At 34.1% G+C, this 15,670-nt stretch overlaps 1 pseudogene across 1 annotated transcript in view; it reads left to right on the forward strand.

Moving 5' to 3' along the window:
• The first annotated feature begins 1,141 nt into the window (after positions 1 to 1,141).
• LOC143228534 (uncharacterized) overlaps positions 1,142 to 15,670 on the forward strand; it is a 139,623-nt pseudogene continuing 125,094 nt past the window's right edge. Inside the window, exon 1 of the transcript XR_013015347.1 lies at positions 1,142 to 1,496. The product of XR_013015347.1 is annotated as an uncharacterized LOC143228534 (transcript). The remainder of the gene's footprint in view (positions 1,497 to 15,670) is intronic.

Consider the following 15,670-nt stretch of genomic DNA (forward strand, 5'->3'; position numbering starts at 1 on the left):
TTTTATCATATCGTTAAAAAATTAACATGTATTTCATCTGCATGTGTATAACGAAAACGAACGCGCGCGACTATATTAAAAAGCATCAATATCATAACGTTAAGTATTACTACCCAAGGCAGAAAACACCGAACGTTAAATGTAAAGGCAGAAGCGTGTATTATGCTTATCAATAGTTGTATTTTCAAGTGCTTACAATCTGGTTTTACTTTGCTGGCAGACGCGCAACTTGGTTGTTTTAATCGTATGTACCATCAAAAAGTCCCTGTGGTTTAAATAGGGGTGGGTAAGGATTAACGGTTCCCAAGCTCCTAGTCACCTTTACGTAGTTTTTACAACAACCAAGCGATTTAAGTAAGTTTTTTTTTTCACAATAAAACTCTCGAATAATTCATAAATAAGAACCTCAGCTGGCTCTTTCAACGTTTCAGGCCTACAGCCATTTTGCTGTGTTGACGTCACAAATGACTAAGTAAGATAACACGTTCCTTTAGTCCAGCGGTTGTCTTGATTACATTGCAATAACAGTAGTTTCCCTTAATCGCTTTTCATATCATGAAAGATTAAATGTAGAAACAGCATTAAACAGGTAAACATAACCAAAAGGTATATTTAGCTTAACCACTTACGTTTACCAAGCTTCTATCGCACGTACTCGTTTGTACGTTGTAGTACAATTATTATTATTAAAGCACGTTTTCTCGCTATATTCCTTGAGAAAGGGGAGGAATTGTAATCAAACTTTAGGTCATTATTTAGTTTCAGAAATGACTACATTTGAAACAATGTAACAAGAAAATTATATTAAAAGTGTTCGTGTCTGGGGTCATAATTTTGTATTTTTTACTTACAATGTACAAAATCTGACAGTTATTTTCTTAGTAAGAAATATATAGTTTTCGAATGTTAAAATACGGCATGGTGAATCCGGTTAATCAAAAATAGCTTATTATTATGAATATTTCTATTTATAAGTGATGAGAAAATAACAAAGATAACAATATCGTTCATGTAAATTATTTGAACGAAGACCCCAAAGCCTATGGTTGTGTTTACTCCTCTTCTATTCTTCTATCATACCCCTTTTCGAAATTGGCACCGTCCAACAGACGGTACAGCAGCTGAAGAAGGGAGAGTCTTTGTTAGACATTGCCTCGTGTAGGGAAGGTAGAGCGGTTGAAAAAGGTGGGTTCGCGAATAGCGTGCGTACGGGAATAAGTGAGGGCCTACTGAGCTAGTTAGAAGCTTCTTCGTAAAGGAAGCAAGTTTCCTCATATTGCAGTCTTTCTACTCAATGGGTGAGGCAGCCCTTCGTTCAAGGTATTGAATTTTGCCAATACCCGGCCAGTAGTTGAGAGCGAGACCTGTGGTCTAACTGAATCTATTCCGTCAGATCTGTCAGGTTACTGCAAGTTTAGAAATCTCTACCACGTTGTAGAGTTGCCTGGATACCCAATGGTTTAGAGGAGAATACAGCCGTCCAGGTTTGTGTGTCGGTAAGTGCCCTCAATACTGCAGGAATTTCCTCAGAAAACTCAATTACGTCCAAGTTTAACAGATAAGCGTTTTCTCAAAGCAGTCGGAAAATTACAGGTTCTGAAACGTAATTGAAAATATCATAAGTTTTCACATAACTTTCTATTTTATTGTTGTTGTTTTTCTTTTACTGGTGTTAGTTTTTACTTCGTGAATTGAAGATACAAGGTTATTAACATGTTCAAGTTTTTATAAACTTGTATAAAGGATTTTACGTTGTTCTCGCAATGATAACTGTCAACCTGGGTTTTGAATACACAAATTCATGTTTATCGGTCTGAAATGTTGAAAGAAAGGTGTCATGTTTATTCGTGGTGTAATTTAAAAACCACTTTTGTCGCATTAAGTTTAATGTAAAAATAAAATGGTAGGGAGAACAAAAAAATCACAACGAATAGTTATATTTATATACCAACTTTTATTTTACATCATTATGTAATAATCAGAAAACTGAAAATTTAAATAGCTTTAAACGTCTACGTTTTAACCGCAGTGAAATAAGAACAAATAATAAAAACCTATTCTTAAGACGGATCTTAGGTTAAGATGACCTAGGAAGGTCAAAACGTTCTGTACTGTATTTTAAAGTTGTAATACCCTCAATTCACTAAGTTAAACCGAGTTCGCCAAATTCTAATCTTTTAATATATATATAATCGTAGATAACGGCTAAAACTAGGCTTCATATAGTGATGGACTGTTTGTTATATATATGCATGGTGTTGTGAAATGTCTTATTTAAAAAAATAATACTATATCTGTATAGGAAATTCAATAATATATATAATAATAGTGACGTTGCTAATTTATTCTTACGAGTTATTTAGGTAGACAAGCTGTTCAAAGTACTGAAAAATAAATATTTTTTGTATATTTTGATTTTTAACATCTGATCATTCCTGAATATGTTATCCAATTGAGGTGTTCGAATTGTCGATTTAAAATTTAATTTGTGGTGGATATCTTTAGTTCAGAGTGATTTAACAATTAGTGTCCATGACGTCCAACAATTTATTTGCTGGTTTGGAAGAAATATTTAATTTATATTTTCTTAACACAAAAGTGAAACTTGAGAGTAGTTGTCCATACAGGCCCTTCCGGGGGCGCTTGCAAGATGGGGGACATTTGACCCATCTTTTATATTTCACAGGAAAAAATGCTGTGTTAGGATGTAAACTTAAACTTATAGTGAGCTAAACATTTTTAGTAATTTGTGTTGAAAACTGTAAATTTGTGTTTGTGTATTAAATGTATGCTTAAATATTTTAGTTTGTTTATTTATTTTTAGTCTGTTAACTTGTACTGTAAAAGCTGATACCATACATAAATGTTTGCACCCTCCTTTCCTGAAAATATTTCTTTGGGCACCTATGGGTCCCTTCATTGTTAGTGGAGGGGAAAAAATCTGAAGTCTAAGCCTATTCAGCTAGTTTAAAGTGCATAATTTAAATTGTAATGTGAATCTGGCTGTCATACCCATATTTATTTTTATCTCGTCAAAATACCTTTAACGACTGAGAGATATAACACGGTGCCTTAAACTGAGCATGTTTACTTTAGTTTTAACGACTAAATAAATTGACAAGTTGAACAGCATATTCATTCCTTTTTATCTGAAGTATCTGAACTCAGTTTATTTCTTAATTTAGCAACGTCGAAGACAGTACAATGAAAATTATAAACTCGTCATTATTGACTCAGCCAAACATTCCTTTAAAATTCGTCGTTCCTCTGACTTCGTAGAAAAATATGTGGCAGTCCTTTTCTAATTGTTGGCAGATTATGCGGGTAATAATAATGTCGGAGGTTTTAATACTTATTACACCCTTCAAGAGAGAATATTTATTTCAACATTAAATTTATTCTTAAATATTTCATACACTTGTAAATTATTTCTTCTGCTTCAATTGTTATACTGGATTTGTAGACCACATATGCAATTAATCTAATGTAAATGTAATTTGACGACGCCGTAAGAGGGCGTGCCATGCATTTTTTGCACAAAAGTCGGAGAAAATGAAAAATTATAAACGTTTCGTTAGCCTGTAAGGCCTAGTTTTTAAGACTATAATGATAGAAGAATCTCAATAGGTAGAATACATGATTGTGGCTTAAGTGTATTAAGTGTTATTTTGCTTGAGGTTTGTAGCCTTATTGTAAGGGTTTATTCGCCCTCTGCTTATAGAACTAAATACAACTTTAGTTTGATTAATATGGCGAAAGCGTAAATTTGATTTGCTTGCGTGCAATATAAAGTTACAGTGTACAGAAATTAATGTCGCATACTATGCCCGAGGTGTCGAAATGTTATCGTTACGAGTTGATTAAAAGAATTGCGTTGGTGATGGATATAAATTAACTTCGTGCACGAATTAAAGCGATTTTTTTTGCGATTTGTTGGAGTCTAATTAAATTACTTTTTCTTTTTTTTTTCAATTATAACGTGATCATTTTATTTTACGTCTTTTTACGCTATGCGGCGCTCTACACACGTAATCTAGCCAATTAAAGAACAGGATTATTGTGGGATGCTAATTATGTGCGGTATCAACATAAAGGTCGACTTTAAAATTATAAACATTACAAAAAACAAAACAAAAAACGTTTGCCGAAAGTTATTGTGTACGACCATTCGTTTACATTTTCAGCAAACTGTGGTTAAATTTATAATAAATGCTAAAACATTTGGGGACTTAAGCATATTATAAAGTTTGGAGCGGAAAGGAGATTCAGAGGTTTGTATTTTGCTGTCTTTCAAGCGATTTTAGGCTAAAGTTGTAAGTTAAAATTTTTCTATTGATTGTAAATTACTGAAGTGTTTTGGTTTTAAATATATATATATATATATTCGTTATATCGAAGTTAATATAGTCACGTAAAACTTGTTGGTTAGTGAATTGTTAGAGACAAAAGGTGGATATGAAATGCTGTTTTGTGTGTATGTGTGTATCAACCGCAGCTAACTTGTATTTCTAACCAATTTTTGATCTTATTTATTTGGATGTTTTAAACGTTTCTTGTTTTGTTTTTTCGTTTTACAGGCGCTATAGAAATGAACAGAACGTTTTGGTATTTTGTTAGGGCCTAGCTCAAATAAGTAGTGAATAGCAAACATTTTTTAGAGCCCCCGTACTGACTTATTTTTGTCAAGAAGTATATATTTCAAATAACTGTTAATTTTAAATTTAATTTTATTACACTGGTACTTTTTTATAAGCATTTTATACACCTGCATTTTCTGATACTAATGGATTTCTTATTTATAATTTTTTTTTGGGGGGGTCACTTGAAAATGGTTGGGAATTGAAAACTTTCATAGTTTTAATTCGATCACTAATTTTTTTTTTTTTTTGAGAAGAATTACTGACAGTGATTTTTTTCTTCAGAGAAAGATGTAGAAAGCATACATTTAATAATAATTTGTTCATTGCCATGGAAACGTATCTTTCTATTGGCCTTCCACGAGTATATGGAATTTTGCACCGCCATGAAAATAGTGTATCCCCCTTTAAACAAGTAACGAAGTATTGATACCTGTCTGCTTATTCTGTATCTAAATACAAACCTGGCACTGAAAGAGTGGGTACAATTTGTAACGCGAGTGTAGGAATAAGCTTGTAAAATAAGTTTCAGCTGCAAGTGAAAACTGGTTTTAAAACTAAGAGTCTAATCCAAGGTTAAAGTAATATTAGAAAAACACATTAGTAACATAATATCATAAACTATTTTCTACAATGTATATATACACACACACACACACATACATACAGAAAAGGCTTTTAACAAGAAAATGTTGGGTAAAAATAACCAGTAGTAATTTTAGACGAAAGACAAGTATAAGAGTGGTTAGCTAATAGTTGTATTTGAATGTTAGCTTTTAACAACGAAACACTGGTTTAATAATACAGGACGAGAATAAACTTGTAGTGAGGTAAAGCTTATGAAGTTGCATGTGAGAGAAGTGGCTTTAAAAAGGGAACTAAATATGCCAGCCAAGAATCAGCCTTTAAGTGAAATGTATCACAAGTCCTTATGCGTTAAATTTATATATTACATATAAGTGCAGTCTAAAATTTCGGTGATTACATGGTGACGTGAGACCACGTTTTACGTTTTCTTAACGTTATGTTATAAGTGAATCTTTACACGTCAATTTTAAAGTATACTGTTACAGGGCAGTTTTAATCCGCGCATATATTTATACGAGGAGAAGGAATCTCGAACCAACACCATGGGTAGAAACGTTTCGGTCTCACTGTGTCATTCGCCCTAGGCCAGCAACCTTTTTCAAAATGCACGTACTTGCGCAGTTAGTAATTGTGGTCTCACGGCAAACTCGCTCGTTTTTCATCAAACACCCCTATTTGTGTGTATAATCGGTCGTCTGTTTTGTTGTTGTTGGGGGTCATCTCCAAATTGACACACATTTTAGAATACGTATATTTATGTATTTTTACAAATATTTTGTTTAATACGAATTATCACATGTCAGTGGTTTAACTGCTGTGTATAAGGTTTTGCAGAGTTGGCGGAGTTCGATAGCGTTAGGGATGAACGAAAACTAATTTATTTTTTTTGGGGGGAGGGGCTCGTTATAAATTATGGCTGAAGGAGGAGCAAAATAGTCGTCGCTACATCACTTTCAAAGGTAAGAAAAATACATAAACTCCTTCGTACGTTTCTATTTTTAATGTTTTAGTTGTATTTTTCTCCAGTAGTTACGTAGATTTTTGAAATTTGGCTATAAATAGAACAGAAACTCAACTTTGTTCTTATGCCTGAGACAGCATTCTAAGATGAAGTGTAATAGAGAGAAAACAGAACTGTTTATAACTGTTTCTCAACTGTGGGTTGGAACCAGTTAAGGCCAGTAGTGGCCCAGCATGGCTAGGTGGGTTAAGGGGTTCGAATTCCCGTCGCACCAAACATGCTCGCCCTTTCAGCCTTGGGGGCGTTATAAAATTACGGTCAATCCCACTATTGGTAAAAGAGTAGCCCAAGAGTTGGCGGTGGGTGGTGATGACTAGCTGTCTTCCCTCTAGTGTTACGCTGCTAAATTAGGGACGGTTAGTGACAGTCAAATAAGTTTTCGATCAGGCAGAAGTTTTACCGAGATTGGCAATAGCCTTCCTTTTTAACCTGTCAGTCCAAGATTAGGGTCGGCTATGCGCAGATAGCTTGTTTCATTTTGCGTGAAAATTCTAAATACAAGCAAATAGAGAAAACGTGGGATAAGAGATAGTGAATAAACAAGAGAATGATTATATTGTCTGAAGGTAGTAATTAGATTTTGAATCCAAACACTAGTTATGTCTACTTCCTGTTCGATCAGTTTATATAATGACCAGAGGTAGCCATTACATTTTGAATCTAAACATCAGTCAGGGATTTTTTGTTCAAAATAGACACCGACACATACAAAATGCTGTATTTATTAATACATGTGTGCGTGTGTTTACGTGAAAATAAACCAGAGGAACTCGTGCCAAAACATGATAGTGCCATCTCTCGTGTAATCTAAGAACAATAACTTTTATATTAGATAACGGTACTTGTGTTTTCCTGGCCAACAGGTTGCAATGTGTTGTAGGTAAAAATATCACATTTTTCTTAGATAAATATAATTTCTTTCGGTAGTGTTGCGTGACCGTACATACTGGAAATATCAGTAAATATTTTTAAATTAGAAATAACATTCCCAAGAACTTGGGAGTGAAAGTGAGGAAGAATGTTCAGCAACATGTCAGTCACGCATATCTGCTTATCCAGGTCCGACATGGCTCTTCGCTCAATATTAGTACTTCTCGGATCGACTGGGATATGACAACACAATAGTGGTTTAGATGCTGTTCATATCATCAAACTACATTAAATGAGAACTCAATTGCAATTTTCATAACTGAAATAATTCCTAATTTCACCCCTCAACATGTACTGTTAGTTTCGTTCACATGCTGTACATGTAGTTATGACATCCTTATTATCGGGATGTAAGGTCGTTAACATGTACTAAATATTTTACATAGGTAAAGACTTCGTAGGCAACGGCTAGAAGCTTGTACCGGTTTGGTCTTGTGTCAGTATCTACTCCGTACGGGAGATGTACAATTGGCAAGAACTGGAAGGTTTGTTGCTCTGTATATTTTTGGAATAGACGGTAACACACGTAGCTTTGGATTATGGTATATATAACTTTGCCGTCTCTGTCCTTTGTCGATGTATATGGAAAGCATTTATCCGTCTTAGTATCCTGTATAGCAAATGTGAAAGTTAGAAACTGGCCAGTTTGGTAGCTTCACTGTTGTGTTTATTGTGAATAAAGAGTTTCGTTGGTTATTCACAATAAGATTCAAGTAGATTTTAAAAATACAGGAAAGAGGGTTAAGAGGGGCATTGAGTATTTCATGAAAAGATAAAGGTTAGGCTTAAATTTTTATTTTACTAAAGAGTGAGTTTGTGAAGACAGTCTTGAAGAACAACGTGGTCTGTTGTTTGTTTGATAAATTACATTTGTTTTTTCCTTCCCGTCTTTGATTTATTCTTCGAGTAGCAATCCTGAGTGTGCATTTTTTCTTGTAATTTATCGTATTTGCTGCACATTAGCGTAACGAATGCCATAACATCCCAAGTAAAAGTTTGAAAAGTACATCCGTTTTCGGTTTTATATATTAGTTTGCTTCTTTTTTTTTTTCCCCAGATATAATCGTGTGATATTCAGAAAGTATTAAAACAGAAATCCTAAAATATCCCTGGTGGCGAAAAATGTTAACGAAAGGAAAGTATGCCGTGATTTATTTTTATAGGGAAGTTTTAGTTCGAGCCTTGACTTGTGAATCGCTGCTATTCACTGTGTATATTACACTCGTAATTTATTTGGTACGTAAGTGAAACGTATTGAAATAACAAAGCGAGAATGTTGGAAAACAAGTTTGGGTTTCGATAAGGAACAAGTAAAACAATAGAAAGCTTTGTATGTGTGTATAACCGACTTTGATCGTTGTGTTGAGTTCTTTCACTCTGCCTGTTTGAGTTGTTACTGTGTTTTAGTTTCGGGCCTTGCGGTAGCTTGTATCTTTTGTCATTTACTAGAGCAGCGTGTAACCAAATACAGATTGTAGTAGGGAGACATGGAATCAGTTGTATACCCACTTATTCCTGTACTTTGAGATCGCAACATAAGTAAACATAATTTATCACCTAACCGCCAGGCTTAGTAAGGTAGGGGCATTCCGTAAGTGAATTGCTACAATATTTTTAAATTATTTCGTGCCGGCAGATATATTAATTTTAGTAATGGTAAAACATATATATTTTTTAAGAGTGCTGTCATAAACCTCCAGTGGCACAGCGGTGTGTCTGCGGATTGGCATTGCTAGAAACCGGGTTTCGATACCTGTGGTGTGCAGAGCACAGATAGCCTATTGTGTAGCTTTGTGGTTACTTCCAAATAATTAGTCAAGCTATCATATTTCAGCACTTCACACGAACATAAAAGTTTGAAGCAGCTTCGATGATAGCGAAATCATTAAAACCTTAAGGAAGGAATAGTGTTGTAGAGACAAGTGTTTAAAATGTTAACAAAATTGTACTGAATGAGAAAAAAGTCTTGAACGAGGTGGTACCTGATAAATCACAGAAACTGGACGAACGAATGGTCATATTGAAGTCTTAATATAAACTTTTCTGGTCAATAAAACATGTTACTAAATATTTACATATTAGTATGAACGATGTTAAATAAAACAGTGTAAAGCTGTAAACAAAATGATAAAATCAAAAAGTATTGAGTAATGAACCAGGTGATACAAAAGCATTTTACAATTGTACTGAACAAATTATATAAAAAAGGTATAAAACAGCAACAGTGAATGAGCACATTTTTATATGCTACGGTTTGAAAGCACTCTGAACGTGCTTACAATTTGTTAGAACACTAAATTATGTGAGAAACAAGTTTTAAAAACAAGGCATCTGTGCTTTTGTTGTATTCACTCACGTACACCTTTACATTAGAACCACATAACTTCTTCGTGAAACTCTTGTAGTCTTCTAAAAAAAAAAAAAGTCGACCGTTTCGAAAGCGTTCGAATTTTTGGATGTTTTAAAATTTACTAGACTTCTGTTTATTATTCTTTGTGCTAATTCTTTCATCGTAACTCCATACTGATATTTTTTTTTTAAACTTTGAAGTGCTTGCTAATATATCTATAACCAGCAATAAGGAACAAAACCTAGTGGTCGTTGTTAGTAAAAGAATGACATGATTGTTAGGGGCGCTCAATTTGTAAAGAACTGGTCGGGGGTTCAAATGCCCGTCACTGAATATACACATCTTTTTGTCGTAGGGGGGCATTATAGTTTGACCGTCAATCCCACTATTCGTTGGTTAAAAAAACTAGCCCAAGGTTTGGCGTTAGGATATGTTGACTAGCTACCTTTCTTCTAGTCTTTTACTGCTAAGTAAGGAATGACTAGGTTGTCCCCAACGATGTCCAGAATATATGCATGTGTGACTAACCCCTACTACTTTGTTTACAGTCATTAAGTTTTCCAAAAGGTCTAAACTTCGAGGAAGGGCTGATACTATTATACTGTTTGCACGTGATGTGTCACTAAAGTAACACTTAGACAAGAGCCGGATTAAGTTGCTGTTTATGGTAAAGTACACCACACACATCAGAATCTCCTTCGAATATTATAGATTCAGATTTCTGGAAAAATTTAATAAATCTGGTAGGACTGCTAGCATGTTTTCTACCGAACTTAAGTTGATATATCCTGGAGTTTATCAGTACTACATCGAACCAGTCCTCATTGGATATTTATCCTGGTGTCGATGGTGTTCGTGAATATCTATTTTATTGTGTACAGTGTTCACTATGACAGCGAGCCAGTCCTCGATCAAAGAGTCAATGGTTTAGAGTGCGCGAGTAATAAATACTTCAGTCAACTGAACAATCTTAAGGGAAGTGTCAATAAGGACTACGTTGCTAGGCAGTAATAAACTATTTATACATGTAATAAATACTCCAGTCAACTGAACAATCTTAAGGGAAGTGTCAATAAGGACTACGTTGCTAGGCAATAATAAACTATTTATACATGTAATAAATACTTCAGTCAACTGAACAATCTTAAGGAAGTGTCAATAAGGACTACGTTGCTAGGCAGTAATAAACTATTTATACATGGCGTCAAAAATAATTAGAATAACAGAGTAGGAATCGAGAAATCGCTATTCTTTGGTTACTCACCGCCATTGTTTAGGAAGATGTTATAGTATTGGTGTGATGTTTATTTATCTAAGGATAATGTGAATGAATAATGATTTATTTAATTTGGGTGAGTATTATGTTTCATTACTTATTTTTTTATAATGCCCTTCACTGTTTGACGTTTTGAACAACTGAAAACAGATGAACTCTGCTTACTATATTCTCTTTTAGTATACTGGTAATCAGTGAGAATCTTCAGAACAAGCGGCTGCCTGTGTTTTGTAAGTATCCCAACGCTTATTATGCTTCCTATAGAATCTTATTGGATATGTTTCAGAAAAATTTGGATACGGACTCGAAATATTGAAAAATAGTTATATGGTATTCTGTTCTGGAACTTAGAATATTCAAACTACAAGTTGAATACAAAAACAAACAATTAACCTAGACAATTTCCAGTAGAAACCGAAATTATAGCAACTTGTACGCTCTTGTCGTATAAAAAAAATATGAAAATTCCGTGAATTAACCATGGATAAATAAATATATATTATTATTGTTCTTAAACTTTTACATTTAAATTAAGCTTTTAGAAGTTACTTGGGATTTCAAATTAGCATCGTGGCTAATTAGTAAGCATGTCATACTTTGAATCGTTTGAGAATAATCGTATATGTAATTGGTGCGATAACTGACTTCTTCCCATCTGGCCAGAAATTGTAAATTAGGGATGTCTAAGTCTGAACCTTGGGACCCCTGACCTAGTCATTTAATAACCCGTGTTTGCAGAAGATGCTGTTGAGATTGATAAAACAAATATTTCCAAGAAAAGAGCACACCTAGTAGTTTTTTATAGACAAATAGGTCCTTCAAATAAAACACTATTCTGTTGCTTAGACAAGAAGTCGGTGATTTGTTACCCATCGTTTTGTTTATCCAGGTAAAATGAAGGTTAGTCGACATCATTAATGATGAAGTTTTTCTTACTTTCGTTAAACTCGTATTCACTTTTAACAAATAGACAACAAGTGAATTGATTAACGTCTATTTGTTCTGTAGGTGATATAACGCTGTTTTGTCTCCAGAACATTCTTCTGTGTTTGTTTTTTCTTTCCAAAAAATTACCTGGCAGCCATGTTTGTTAGAACGTCATATAACACTCTCGGAACATATTTTGTTCCTAAGAACATCTTCCGTGTTTGTTGTTCGTTCGAAAGAACAATTTTTCCATCTGTGTTTTATTAGAACGTCATATAACAGTTTCTTTTTGTTCCTAAGAACACTGCTCTGTTTGTTCTTTTCTAGGAATAATTTTATGTATACTTTTCGTTCGTAGGGATATTCTATCTGTATATGTTTGACACAGTTACTTCATACAGTAAAGTTTCTGAGTGTTTTTTTTCCTTATTTTTAAGAACATTTGTTTGTTTTGCACGCATATTTTAATCTAATATATGCCTGACCAAATTATACTATTTTGCTTCTTAGGAATGGGACGCCATTACTCCTCGAAACGTAACTCTCCTGGTATGGCTATTCATGCGTTCTTAGCAGTATCTTTCAATTTATCGAAAGCTTTAAGCGTGGATTTGGAATGTTCACTACCGAGGCAGTGTCGGCGGAGGTTACATTCTGATGGCAGCCGAATTGTAACTTGATAACACCATTATAAAAACATGAAGTATTTGACTAGGCTTATACCTATTGATTCAGTGTCCTGCCTCATTTGTCATGCAGAAAGCACGCACGCGGGGAAGGGCTTCCTTGTCAAATGCTGCTTGGAGACAAAGCCTATGTAACGTTGAGAGACCCAATCTATAATAAAACACTTCTCTTTCCAGTTGTCGTTTAATCTGCCGTGTGAGGAATACAGACTCGTCTTTTCCGAAGAAAATCATTGCATACTCTCGTCCTAGCCATGGTTAGCATGTAAAGATCCTCGCAATCTATCAGGTTGAGAGAATCGTTAAGCTTTCGATAACTTAATATTCTCATGTACATTGTGGAAAGGGAAGGTGGTGCTTAATAATCATTACTTTGTAGACTTACCCATAGTTCCTCAGTGATACGGTTTTAAAATCGGGACTTGTGATACTTTTAGATAAAAACTTGTAATGATGTTCATCAATTTGTATTAAAGAGCGGGTGTATTTTTATTTTTATGACAGCCCCTCTCTGCCCTTATCGGAGATTAGAAGTTATTCCATTTCGTTGCAAGTGAGAAAAAACAAAAAAAAACATTGGTAATAACACCTTTAAGTGTCTGTTGTTGAATTTTGTGAAGCATGTTCGTGAATATTGTACGATTTGAACGTTGTTTAAACAAATGCCAGACACATCATTAAAAAAAATGGCTTGTGGTTTCAGCATTTCCAAACGAATTATAAAATCATGTTCTGTGATTCGAAAGTGGTTAAAAATCATAATAAAACGCAAATCAAATTGCAAACTGTTTTTGCTTTAGTTTGTTGGAGAACGTCTCAATTTTTGCTCTATCGAACTTTTAAGAAATAACACCTGAAGTGTCTAGTTTAAACTTGCAGTACAAGATTAAAAAAAATACTTGCCAACAAGAAGAGTGCTAGTGTATTAAATAAGGGCTAAAAATAAAGACCTGTTCAGACACGTTGAAATAAGTCAGACATCAACATAGTAACGGTTTATAAGTACTAACTTGTTTATACTTTCTCTTCAAAAACCAAATCACCTTCCTGAACATTTCACCTCGAATGTCAGGATGTGATGACTTCCTGTAGTTAATATTCATATTACATAAAATCAACAACAAAAGAATCTATAGAGTAGGCTTAATGTTGTAAGCATTGTACTGGCTGCTGACCAGTATGACTCTCTTAAAATGGAGCACGGTTTCTTTGGACGGATGTAAAAGGAAAAATTTACTGCTCATTTTTCTTTTAAGTTAAATATCGGCCTTTGATACTAGTGGTTGGTAGAGCACAAATAGTCTGATTTAGTGTTTCGCTTAATAAAAACTAATTACATGTTTTGAAGAAACTTTTTTACAACTTGGTATTTGCGGACCTTTCTTGTTCACTATCATAAAACAAAATGGCCGTTTCACTTTCAGATGATATCGGAAGACATTACAGTGGCAGTGAACATATCTGATGCTAATCATATCAGCTGACAGCTGTTTGCTCTAATATTAATAGATTCACAGTATAATTAGGAAAGAAGCTAATTTCGAGGAGTTGTATGATCCTCCATTATAGTTACTACTGTCGTTAGCACGAAACAAAATATTACCATAATTACACTGTGATGCGTAGATTCATTTCTATGGAGAAAGACGATTAGTGTTAACGTATATTATGGTCGTTCATATGTATAACTTAGCAACAGACAATCATAAGATCAACAGTGCCTGTATTATGTGTCCTCCGCTGAGTCAGCGGTAAGTCTTCGGATATACAAAACTAAAATCAGGGGTTTGACTTACCTCGGTGGACACAGTAGATAGCCCGATGTGGCTTTGCTATAGGAAAATATACACACACGCCTGTATTGTGCGTGCGGTCCATCAAAAATATATTAACTTCAGGAGCATCGTTTCACGTGAAGGAAACACTCCCACAAATAAATAATTTTTAATGATTTAATTTATTGTCGGAAAATTTGGGAGTTCGTTAAAAGAGTTGGCATTTTTGTGATAAACCAATGTTAAAACGTGGCATAAAAGTTACTTAGTTTTACGCTTACAACATATCACAATTCTTGTGGTAGATATACTTACCAAGGTCGTAAGAGACTTAAGTTAGTAGGAAAAACGAGTTTATACTACACTAGTGTACCCTAGCGATAGTTATACGTACTAAGGTACTGATACATTAGAATATTAATTTGGAAGAAAAAGCCTTCTTCGTTAGTGCACCCTGGTGATAAGTACGTGTACTAAAGTAACTAGGTTATAAACTTAAATTGGAATGATTGTCATGTTTAGGTTTTATAAGTTAAGTTTCGACCGTTAGATAATTCGTTTCATTTTTGTTTGTGTAAATTAGCTAAATAGTGAGAGATAAATTCTAACAGACTGTAAGACTGTTGATGTGTATAATGAATTTTGTATGCTGTTTAAAATGTTTCATAATTATGCTTAAATATCTAAATATGGCGATGTTAAGAAGCATTAGTTGTTTCCATTTATGTGAATAAACTAGGCTAACTTTGAATCAAATAAAACCGTGATCATAATAATAACAAAAGTGAAACTGGGACTAAAAGTGATTTGTTTGAGAAGATGGAAAATAATCAATGCTCGTAGAAATAATCTTTTTTGGGAGGGGGGGGGGAATCAAGTTAAGCTAGCTCCTCTAAATGTTGTAAGACACCAGTTCCACACTGCTTTAAAAAACAATGCTCCCTCTAGTGGATTTTGAAAGAGGAGAAAAGGCGAATATATGGAGGATATTATTGTTTTAATTCCATTAGATTTCGAAGAAATATGTATTAAACTTTGTAGTGAGTATGTTATCAAGTCGAATAAACAAGTGTGAAACTAATAGTTACAGTACTTGGATATATTAGGAAATTCCGAACTCAGTGTTGTATAGTAACAACTTGTAGAGGAACCAGTAATAATCGCATGTACTGGGAACCTGTCTTGGATGTATGGTGACCACTTGTAGAGGAACCAGTCCAGCTTGTGTATAATAACGACTTGTAGAAGACTCATCCTAGGCAAGAAGTAACACAAAAGCAGGATATATAACTCTTCAACCACAATCGAGCTTAAATTGTATTTTTTCTCTCTCAACATTCTACTACTGTGTGCCTGGATTATAATTATTATTTAGGGATGATGTAAATGCCATCTTTACCATCTTGTATTTGTTTTATTTTTGACTGATATTAGCCATCCCTACATTTCTTTTTATTTTTTGTTTTCTTTACTTGTAGGC

The sequence above is a fragment of the Tachypleus tridentatus genome, chromosome 10 (genome assembly GCF_004210375.1).
Source record: "Tachypleus tridentatus isolate NWPU-2018 chromosome 10, ASM421037v1, whole genome shotgun sequence".
Taxonomy (NCBI): domain Eukaryota; kingdom Metazoa; phylum Arthropoda; class Merostomata; order Xiphosura; family Limulidae; genus Tachypleus; species Tachypleus tridentatus.